This window comes from Triturus cristatus, chromosome 4_2 (assembly GCF_964204655.1).
Source record: "Triturus cristatus chromosome 4_2, aTriCri1.1, whole genome shotgun sequence".
Lineage (NCBI taxonomy): Eukaryota > Metazoa > Chordata > Amphibia > Caudata > Salamandridae > Triturus > Triturus cristatus.
This window is the reverse complement of record NC_140586.1, coordinates 572571613-572583773: the sequence shown is the minus strand read 5'-3', so window position 1 is coordinate 572583773 and position 12161 is coordinate 572571613.

Sequence of the window (12161 nt, the reverse complement as noted above, 5' to 3'; positions counted from 1 at the left end):
GGGCATTTAATCCCGTAGATTACATTAGTGGTGTTGCAGTCACTGGTGTGTCGAAGCAGAACATCCTTGCCTGTGGTGGGATGTTTTAAGATATTTCCTGGGATGATGTTATTACAATGCGAACAGTTTTGACATTTCAAATTTCCTTTGTTGGTGCGGATGATATGAGGTTTTTTTATTGTAGAAGATATTAGTTCACGAAGATTTTGACCCCTAGTGTAGGCATGTAAAGGCAATTCACGGAAAATGTTGTTGAAATCTGTTTCGTTGGATAGTAGTTCCCAGCGTTTATTGATAATTCTTTTGATAGCAGTGGAACTAGTCGAGTATTTAGATATAAACACTACGTTTGATTTGTTTGTTTTTCTAACAGATGTCAGTAGTTCTCCACGTGATTTTGCCAACGCTCTTTGTGCACAAGAGTCAATAATAGTAGGAGGGTACCCCCGTTGCTGATATTTTTCTTTATGTTCATTAATCTTAGCTGTGCTGTCAGATGTGTCTGAACAGATACGTTTAATCCGAATGAATTGGGAGTAAGGTAGATTGTAAATGAGGTTGTTGGGGTGGAAGCTGGAGAATTGTAACGCATTGTTGCGATCTGTGGGTTTGGTATAGACTGTGGTGGTTAGTCCATGTCCATCTGGATTTTTGTTAATGGTGACGTCAAAATATTGGATAGTCTGTGTGTCAATTTTGTGGGTGAATTGGATCCTGGGGTCGTGGGAATTTAAAGTTGTTATCATTTGTTCGAGGAGTTGCTGTGTGTTGGTCCAAACCAAAAAGATATCGTCAATGTATCGGCAGTATGTATAGATGTTTGACCACCATTGGGGAATGTCCATGATGTGCTCCTGTTCGAACATGGCCATGAAGATGTTGGCGTACGATGGAGCCCCCGGAAAACCCATAGAGGTTCCCGAGAGTTGAGCATAGAATCGTTCGTTCCATTTGAAGTAGCTGTGATGAAGGCAAAAGTGTAGTAGTTGTAAGATGAAAACTTTTTCTGTGTCAATGTCTTCGCGTTGAAGAAGAGCCCATTCAACTGCCTCCATGCCTGTGGAGTGTGGAATAGAAGTGTAGAGAGCCACCACATCGATAGTGCACAATAACCAGGTGGATTGGATGTTGGGTTGAATCAGCTCAAGTTTCTTGAGGAAGTCTGTAGTATCCTTGGTGTATGACCACCAGTTCTGCACAAACTTCTGCAAATAATGATCCAAATATTTGCCCACGGTGTCAAAAATTGAACCGCATCCTGAAACAATAGGTCTGAAAGGTGGTTGATGTAAATTTTTATGTATTTTAGGTAACATGTAGAGATGAGGTCTACGCGGATCTGATGTGGTGAGGAACTGTCTGATCTGTTCGTCGATCCACCCTAAATCATATGCTTTTTTCAGGATATCTTGTAGGATGGTGTCAAGTTGTGATGTTGGATCAGTTTGTAATTGTAATGGTAAATATATTGATTGATCATTCACGTGAGTGTTGACTTGTTGTAAGTAGAACTCTTTGTCCATTATGACAATGGCTCCTCCCTTGTCAGCGGGTTGGATGGTGATGTCTGGGTTGTTTGCAAGGGTTCTCAATGTGATTCTTTCTTTATTCGTCAAGTTCTGGTGTTTGTTTGTGCGAAGAGTCAAGTTTTGTATGTCCTTTTTGACCATGATCTCAAATGTGTCCAGCATCTTGTGGGACACTGGGGCTTGGAAAGTGCTGCGAGGCTTAAATTTCGTCAGTTTACCGGTTTCTGGAGTTGCATCTGTAGCTACAACGTTGGAAAAATAGTGACGTAAGCGTAATGTCCGCATGAACTTGTACAATGCAACATCAATTTCCAATTTGTTTGCATGACTAGTTGGAACAAAAGACAAGCCTCTGTTCAGAACAGCTTTTTGGTGGGATGTGATGTCAACTGATGAAATATTTATGATCAGGGAATGTTCTTCCCGCTGCGTAGAGATTTTCCTGCCCTTTCCTCGCCTGGTCTTGTTGTTGCGCTTTGGATCTCTGGTTGTAGGGATGGTGGTATTCCTTGGTCCGGGGCCTGGGATAAAAAAGACACCGTGCTCGTTTTATTGGCTTGTACATCTAAGAAATGTGTTGCATATTTGTCTATATGAGCAGTGAATTCTAGATTTAAAGTGTTGACATTTATATATATATATATATGTATATATATATCCAGACCTGTGTTCTCGTGTATCACACTTGAACGTCGCCGTTCCCTTTCCTCTTCCAACGGCGGTCCGCGACGAGGAGGCGAGCCTCGTAAATCAAACCAGAAGCTGTCTTTCATACAGTAACAGCAGCCACGGACAGCAATAAACTTTCAGCAGTTAATTTATTTAAGCAGAGTTACAGCAACTCGACGCGTTTCGGGTACACCACCCTTGATCACGAGTATTGTTGCTAGGTGATAGAAAGTCAATAAATAATCATGTGACACAAAAACAAATAGAACGTGAAAACAGACTTTCGTATTGCAAGAAGAATTCCTTCATTAAAGCTGAAAAAATGCGCTTTGCTTTTTAAATAAACACATGGAGAAACAAATAATCCTCTATGTATATATATATATATATATATTTATATATATATATTCACTGAAAAAACCATAGGTTTCAGGGGCGTTATAGTTAGCTGGACTTTTCACTCGTACAAAACCATTGAAATTCCCCCGTTATAGTTAGTTCAACTAACTATAACTCGCGTGCCCGCAATGCACTGCTGATGACGTCACATATTACATCACTCATGACATGGTCAGTGACATCACTCATGACATCACTGATGGCATCTCAAATGACATCACTGATGACATCACTGATGACATCATCCAGTGAATGTGTGTTTTTTTGAAAATTACATATGTTTTATATATGTATATCTCAAGGTCGATGGAAGAATACATGGGTATATAAGTGTCTAAATGGATGATTTGTTTTTGAAAAATTGATTGTAAAAACTGACTGATTAAGTGTATCTTAGTGAATATATGGCTTAGTGAGTAATGTTTAAATATGTAAATATCTGTATCAGTCTCTCACTTTGTGTATAAGTGGCTGCATGGGTTGGTGAGTAGCTACATGAGTGTCTATATAGGTTATTAGTTGGTTTTTTGAATATCAGTATGAGTGTCTGAGTGTCTGTATGGTTCGGTGGGGGGTATTAAGTAGTGCATAGGTGCATGAATGAGTGACTCACTGTTTGTATGTGTTGAAGACAGCATGTGTGCAGGACTGTATGGGTGGATGAGTGTGTTAGTGAGTGAATGACTGTCTCAATAGTGTCTTTATGAGTAACTATATATGTTTTAAACTAGTATATGTGACTATTGGTGATTATAAGTGAGTATATGTAAGAGATTGAAAGAGTTCCTGTATGAATAAGTATGTGTTTCTATAAGTGATTGTTTAAAAGACTAAGTATGTGTAAGTTTCTGGAGAAGTAAGTGTGGTGGTGTGTGCATAACTCTATATGCAAGTAAATGGATGTTTGATCCTTTATTAGCATGAGTGACTGTGTGTGAGTAACTCTATGGATGAGTGGTGTTGTGTAACAGGATGTATAGGTGCATGAGTACATATGATGAGTGAGTACATGTATGAGTGACTGTATAGGACTGTTGGTGAATGAGTGGATGTGTACGTTGATCTTAGAATTACTGAATAGGTTGTTGTAACTGGTATTGGTATGTCCATTGTTTTGAAAATGTTACTTTCTATTTTTGAATGTGTGTATCAAAGGTTATATTAGGAGGAGAGGAGGTCTGCCACTCTATCACAAGGATGATGTCATGAGTGATGACACTAGTGATGTCATTTGAGATGTCATCAGTGATGTCATGAGTGATGTCACTGACCATGTCATGAGTGATGTAATATGTGATGTCATCAGCAGTACATTGCGGGCACGCGAGTTATAGTTAGCTGAACTAACTATAACGGGAGAATTTCAATGGTTTTGTACGAGTGAAAAGTCCAGCTAACTATAACGCCCCTGAAACCTATGGTTTTTTCAGTGAATTTCTAAGGTTTTTTAAATGCTAATTCCTAACTATAACGTGCCTGAAACCTATGGGTTTTTCAGTGAATTTCAAAGGTTTTTTAACTGCTAATTTCTAACTATGCCTACAGAGATAGGACATGTGAAGAAAGAAGAAAAAACGCACAGAAAGAAAAAAAAGAAATGCAGAAAGAAGCAACAGAAGCCCTCAAAGACGAAGAAAAGTGCAGGAAGAAGGATAACGTGCAGAAAGAACAAACAGAAGAGCAGAAAGAAGCCTTGTTGCAAAATCATCCTGTACCCTCAACTTTTTCAGATGGATACTGGTGGTAACTCAGTCTGGCTAAGCAGTCCTAGAGCCAGTGCTATGTTAAAAGACACTCAGATTACAGTGAAAACACCTACATACACTAGGGAACACTATGCGTTGGGGTCCCCCTGTGATTAGCATGACCTCCTCTGTAAACCCCTAGTATATAATAGGGCAGGGGATTAAAACTACCTCTTAAAACGCACCACAGGGCGTGTTTGCACACGTCACCTCAGGCCCCATCCCCTCCCTTCCCCACTGTGTAAACACGCCCTGTGGCGGTTTTAAGTTGGGAGATTAAGTCCCCTTGAATCCTGAGGGTCCCTAGGGTCCAACTAGACCACTAGGTACCTCCAGTAAGCGCCACAGAGCTGCGTTGCAGAGAGATGTAAAAAGGGGCACGGCCTAGACCACCTCTCTGCAACGCAGCACAGTGGTGCTTACTGGAAGCACCTTGTGGGCTAGTTGGCCCCCAGGGTCCCTCAGGATTGAAGGGGAATTATTTCCCCAACTTAAAATGCGCCACAGGGCGTGTTTGCACACGTTAACTCAGGCCCCACCCCCTCCCTTCACCACTGTGTAAACACGCCCTGTGGCCGTTTTTAGTTGGGAGATTAAGTCCCCTTGAATCCTAAGGGTCCCTTGGGGCAAAATAGCCCACTGGGTACGTCCAGTAAGCGCCATTGCAAAGAGGTGTAGAAAGGGGCACGGCCTGCACCACCTCTCTGCAACTCAGAGCAGTGGCGCTTACTGAAAGCACCTGGTGGACTAATTGGCCCCCAGGGTCCTTCAGGATTGAAAGGGAATTATTTCCCCATCTTAAAACGCGCCACAGGGCGTGTTTGCACACGTCACCCCAGGCCCCGTCCCCTCCCTTCACCACTGTGTAAACGCGCCCTGTGGCCGTTCTAAGTTGAGAGATTAAGTCCCCTTGAATTCTAAGGGTCCCTAGGGTCAAACTAGCCCACTAGGTACCTCCAGTAAGCACCACAGAGCTGCGTTGCATAGAGGTGTAAAAAGGGGCATGGCCTCAGAACACCTGTCTGCAACGCAGCTACCTGGTGCATACTGGAGATACCTGTTGGGCTAGTTGGCCCTCAGGGACCCTCAGTATTGAAAGGGAATTAATTCCCCAACTTACAACTGGCCAGGGGGTGCGTTTGCAGAGTGCTGCAAGGAGGGGGCGTGGCCTACGGCGCGATGCCGGTCTTTTATTTACTTTATTTTTTTAATAAGGAGGGATGTGTGGCCCCCCTTATTTTTCTAATTTATTGGCCCTGGGGACCCCATTGGGGACCCCATCCCCCATGGCATGTACCCTAATTTTTTTTGTGGAATAAAATTAATTTGGAAGGGAGCCGCGTGGCTCCCCTCCCAAGGCCTTAATCGGCCCCGGGGACCCCAACCCCCAGGTCATGGCCTTTTTTTTTTTATTCTTTAGGTGGGGGCTGCGTTGCCCCCCTCCGTAGGCCACTTATGGCCCAGGGGACCCCATCCCCCGGGGCTGGCCTTTGTTTTTTATTATTTTAAAAATATATATATTTATAGAAACACCTAGGACATGCTGGACAAACCGTATGTACCTATCACCATAACGATTTGTGTGATATTCATTAAAAGGCGACTATGCATACAATGAATCCATGTGGAATGTATTTACACCGCTAGTGAAGCTCTGACGTGTCTGACGGCCTACCGTGCCTAATCCCGGCGCCCCCGATGGTGTGTACTCTCCAAGTAGACACCCTTGTCATTTATTTATACAAACATGGGTAGCTATTGATGGGCACATTTAATACACACGCACACCAAGCCATTCAAATGGGATTCAACAAAAATTCGACCAAACTATGCAAGAAACCCCCCTCACGGTTAATAAAACACACATCCACCGCCGGATGTGTAATACTTTTTATTTTACTCTCTGGAAAGGAGACAAACCTCACTTGAGAGACACAGCGTGCTCCTGGCTGAGGCCAATGCTGTGTTACACCCACCAGTGCCCGCTGAGTGCCACACACCTCAGTGCTGTATTCCACCAGCTAGTGTGTATGCTATGACACTCTCTAGCCCATGTGCACTGTAACACCACCCCGTGAATATGTCATGCCACACTTGCCTTCGCACGGGTTACATTACCCCATCTAACGTGCCTTCCTCGATGCCTATGTTATAACGCACAGCGCTATGCCATACATATTACAAACTGGGATCCATATCTTTGTCACAGTGCATATGCAATGTTACACTCCCCAGCACATATTTTTTATTACAACTTTAGAGACTAGTTAGGTTACACAACACTGCCCTGTGCATATTACACTCCAAGGCGCATATCGCATAGCACGCGCTAGTGCCTGTGCTATCTCGCGCTCTCCAATGAATCTGTCATTGCGCACAATGTATTGCATATTATATATCCCGCACAGGAGGTCGACAATTCTCCGTTCAGGCAGCTAAGGGCTGGAATGCACTGCCTCGCGCCCTCAGACTGGAATCCAACTACCTTGCTTTCCGCAAAAATCTTAAGACCCATCTGTTTCCCAAATAACACCCTTCTGTCACCTCCCCTCTCAATAGGAATTCAAGTTTTATAGCGCGGGGATGCCCATGGGTCACCAGGCGCTTTAGAAATCGCTAAAATAAATAAAATAAATAAATATTTCACACCCCGGTTCATCTTATATCACACTTTTTGGTGCATAGTTTATACCATATACTATATCTAGTTTTCATTTTCAATCGTGCTCTCAGGACTATGTTCTATATAACACTGCGTCCACCTACCCTTTCACAGGCATTACATTTTGCGATGGGGGTGGAGGGTCAGGGGGTGTTTCTGCCAAGTGAGCCCGGAGTCACAGTCATAAACGTCCTCTTCTTCCTGAATAAAAGTGAGATGATGCTGCATACTTGTTCATATTTTAAGTAGTTCACACAGACACACATTTTAAAAACAATAAAGTTCCTAATACCCACCTTCTCTGAACAGTTAACTTGCTGCCCCATCCACCTCCTCCCTATCCTCTGTTGTCTGAATCCATGGACTAGCCTCCTCCCTCATGCCATGCATGGTCTGATGTGCTACCACTGCCCTCCATTTAGCATGATGTACCAGTCCACTCCTCCTGCCCTCCATTGCCCAAACCTATGGCCCATCATTGACCTCCTGCTTAGCCTCTGTGCTTAGCTTGCTGCCCCTATTCTCCTTCCCCCTGCCCTTCGATGTCTTTGTGCATGCCCCTGTTCCATGGACCTGCCACTCCTATCTACTCTGAGTGTTCTGTTGAGCTGCCACTCCCCTCCCACCTGCATAGCATTGTCAGATGACTGTAACCTGTCCCTGCCACCTCCACCCTGCCTGTCCACATGCCATGCCCCTATCCCCTTCCTCCTGTCCTCCATGGTCCATTTTACTGCCACACCCTTCTGCCCTCCCTGGTCTGTTGTGCTGCAACTGCTCCTCCTGCCTGCCCCACGCGGCCTTTGTGAGGCCTCTTCCCCTGAACTCTCTTGTCTGTGTCCAGGTCCTGACCCTCCCTTCTATCCTCCATGGTCCTTTGTGCATGCCCCTGCACCCTCCTTCTTGCCCATCATAGCCATTGTGCTGCCACTAACCCTCCCGCTTGCCATGCATGGTCTTCTGTGCTGCTATGGCCCCTCCCACCTTCCCTGTGTGGTCAGCTAGCTGCCCCAGACCCCCTCCCACCTTCCCTCCATGGTCTGTGTGTATGCCATCATAGTCTTACTGTTGCTCTCCATGGTGTGTCTTTCTAGTGCCCATCCTGCCTGACCTCCATGGTCATCTTGCTGCTCCTGCCCTGCCCCCTTGCCCCCAGCCCTCTGTTTCCATGTGCAGACCCTTATTCCCTCCCTCCTGGCTTGTCTGTTCCATTGTAATGCCCCTGATCCGTCCCTCCTGCCCTTTATGGTCTGTTATGCTGCAGCTTTCTCTCCTGTCTGTCCATTATGGTCAGCTAGCTACCATTGCCTCATTCCCCTCTGTTGTCCATGTGCATGGTCTTGTTCCCTCCCTATTGTTTTCTATGGATTGTTGTGCTGCACTCCCGTCCCACATGCCCTATGTGGTGTATTGTGCTGCTGCAAAAGCTGATGCCTGCCCTGTAGGGTCAGTTTGGTGCACCTCTCCATGTCCCTCCTGTCTTCTGTTATATGAGTCCAAGTCCCTACACCAATTCCTCCTGCCTACCATGATCCAATGTACCATACTTGCGAACATTTTGAACTTGGTAAGAGGGAGATTTTGAAAAAAAACTGGGGCATTGATTTTCCCCTTTGAGTTACATTGAAAAAGAGGAGATTGTAGACAGGAGACAGATCAAATAAAGCCCATTTGAGCTTAAAAACATTTGACGTTTCCTGGCTGAAACGGGTCTGTTGGCTTGTATGGTTGTACTACCACTGCCTCTTTTTTCTGCCCACAATGGTCTATTATATTGCCACAGCCTCTCTTGCCAGTCCTGTATTGTTGGTTTGTTGCCCCTGCCCCCCTTTCCACTGCCCTCCATAGTCTGTTGTGCTGCCACTGCCCTTCCTGCCTGCCCAGTGTGGTCAAATTGTTGCCTCTGCACTCTCCTACCTGCCTTCAATTTTCAGAGTCCATGCCCCTGGCCTCTGCCTCTCAACAGTATCCCAATGAACAACTAGATTGCTAACATTCTATATTTATTATAAAAGTGTGGAACGCCTGACGTCATCTTGATGTAATCAAAACTGTAATACCTAGAGCATTTCCTTTAGAAATTACATATATGAGAGGGTCTTCTTTGTATCAAAATTATGGTTAGTGCTCTAAAAAACTAAAATGAGGACATATTTTCTGAGTTTTCAAATAGCGACAAAGAACTTTTAAATTATTTGTAATCTTTATGTTTATTTATCCAGTTGACCACTTGATTAAATGTTGCACTTAGGGGAGAGGATGTGGTGTTACTTCCAGAGTTGCAGACTTTGCAACTGGGGAACCAGGTTGGAGTTTCTGCTTCAGCTCAACATTCTGTGATTCTGGTCAAATCACTTAATCTCCCCATGTCTACAACCAAAATGAATTTGATCTTGTGTGATGTAACCAATGCTCATGTAAAGCACTCCAATACCTGACAAGTCTGCACTATATAAAACTCCAAATACACAAAAAATCAGTGTTTTGCACACTTCTGTCATTGGGCTACATGTGGGCTACATCTGGGTGATATTTGTGCTGCATTTGGGCTCTTTTGTCTCTGGTGGCCATCTTGGGAGATTTATTTGTTATGACGTTTCCTAATTTCCTCATGTACTGCAGTCTCCTCAGTAGGAAATGCTTTCAGTTTTTTACTTTGATTCCATCAAGAAGGTATTCAGATATGTCACACATTTGCCATAAATTCTGAATGTTAGCACTCTAGTTGCTCATTAGATCACTGTAGTAAAGCTACTGCTCACCACGGAAGTCTGCTGCTGGTATTAAAAGTGCATGTTTCAGTCTGCATATCAGAATTTTTTAATTAAATAGAAGAGGATTTGAGAAGTCAAAACGTGCCCTAATTTTTCTTTCTGCAGCACTAATCATAATTTCTATGGCAAAATGAACCCCCTCATTGTGTTCCTTTTTAAATTAAATGTTTTAAGTGTTACCAGTTTATTCCAATCAAGATGGCTTCAGGTGTGCCATACTTTTGTCATAAGTAAGACAGTAAGTGCTCTAGTAGTTCTTAAGAACACTCTGGGACATTCTGACATTGGGCTATACTTGGGCTACATCTGGGTGATATTTGTGCTACATTTGGGCTCTTTTGTCTCTGGTGGCCATCTTGGAAGATTTATTTGTTATGAAGTTTCCTAATTTCCTCGTTTACTGCAGTCTCCTCAGTAGGAAATACTTTCAGTTTTTTTACTTTGATTCCATCAAGAAGGCATTCAGATGTGTCACACTTTTGCCATAAATTCAGAATGTTAGCACTCTAGTTGCTCATTAGATCACTGTAGTAAAGCTACCGCTCACCAGGGAAGTCTGAAAGTGCATGTTTCAGTCTGTATGTCAGAATTATTTAATGAAATAGAAAAGGATATGAGAAGTCACTCAAAATGTGCCCTAATTTTTCTTTCTGCATCACTAATCATACTTTACCCTGATTTTCTCAGGAACTACTGAACGGATGTACACCATTTAAGCATAAGGCACGAGTCTGAACTGAGGACTACCTCTTTGCCAAATTTGGTGTAATTCCGTTCAGCAGTTCGGGCTGTAGCTGCGTCAACAGGTCCTATGGGAAAATGCATGGGGAAAATGCGTTTTGGGACTCCCCTCTTTTCTCTGTCCCCGCTTGACGAATCACTGTGAAATTTTCAGGATAGAAGCGGACCAGAGCTGGCCAAAAGTTTGGAAACTTTCGCGAAGATTTGTCAATCGGCGCCAACGTTATTCCAAATAAAATGTTGCGGATTTCCTATGGAAAATAGGTCCTAACTATAACTACCTACTGCCGACCGCCAGTAGGTAATGTATGTATATATATATATTCACTGAAAAAAAAACATATGTTTCAGACATGATATAGTTAGGAATTAGCATTTAAAAAACCTTTGAAATTCACTGAATAAACCATAGGTTTCAGACATGTTATAGTTAGGAATTAGCATTTAAAAAACCTTAGAAATTCACTGAAAAAACCATAGGTTTCAGGGGCGTTATAGTTAGCTGGACATTTCACTCATATAAATCCATTGAATTTCCCCCGTTATAGTTAGTTCATCTAGCTATAACTCGCGCACCCGCAATGCTCTGCTGATGACGTCACATAATACATCACTCATGACATGGTCAGTGACATCACTCATGACATCACTGATGACATCTCAAATTACATCACTGATGTTTTTTATAATGTTAATTTGTGAAAAGGTCATGTTTTAGAATTAGGATCTGTGAAAGAGATGAAAAAATACAATTATAATATATAATATTATATTTTTTTACAACATAACATAATTTTAACATTATATAAGTTATATTCTTTGGCTTTTTTGATGTTCTCAGAGTATATTGAATTTCACTACAAACAGTGAGTTCAATGTTACTCATCCCATAACAGCGTGCATTAAAAAAAAAACTGCAATTAAAATATTATTAATATAGTCAACTATTTCTGAACATTCCATTAAAACTACATTGTCAATACCAAAACATATAATACAAATCACACATATATAAAATGGTTCCTTCTAAGCAAATTTTCTTACTTGAATATGAAAGTACCTAAATAATCATTCAATAAAGAATTATTTTTATAATTTCTGTACACTGTAAATGATGTTCATTAAAAATATATGCTGTGAGAATGTGCAACAAAAAGTCCATAATTCAAATGTATACCTTTCCTCTGGCCCAAATGGTATTGCTGAAATCCTTTAAACTGAAATTGTCCAATAGTAATCATATTAAGACATTTTAACATATTCCCAATAGGCTGAATTATGTTCCTAAAACTTTGGCTTTAAAAAATATTAGGTAGGAATTTGGTAATTCGCTAGGCAAACGTTGTTTAAAAACCAATTGAGCATCATTACAATATGTCCATCCTTTATCACATTTTAAATAGGCAGTGTAATGTCCAGATGTTGTAGAAGGACCATAATGGAAAATTATTGCTACTGCTACAAAAGTTCTTCCTGATATTGATAGTTGGCTTGCTACGAAATGTTTTATTAAAGTTTCCAATTTTCTTCCATCAGCTGTAGAACGTTGCATCATTAAAATTATATATTGTCTATATCTTTGTATAAATAATGTTGATAAAATTTCTGATTTGCATTGGCTACACTCCATGTTTTGATTTGC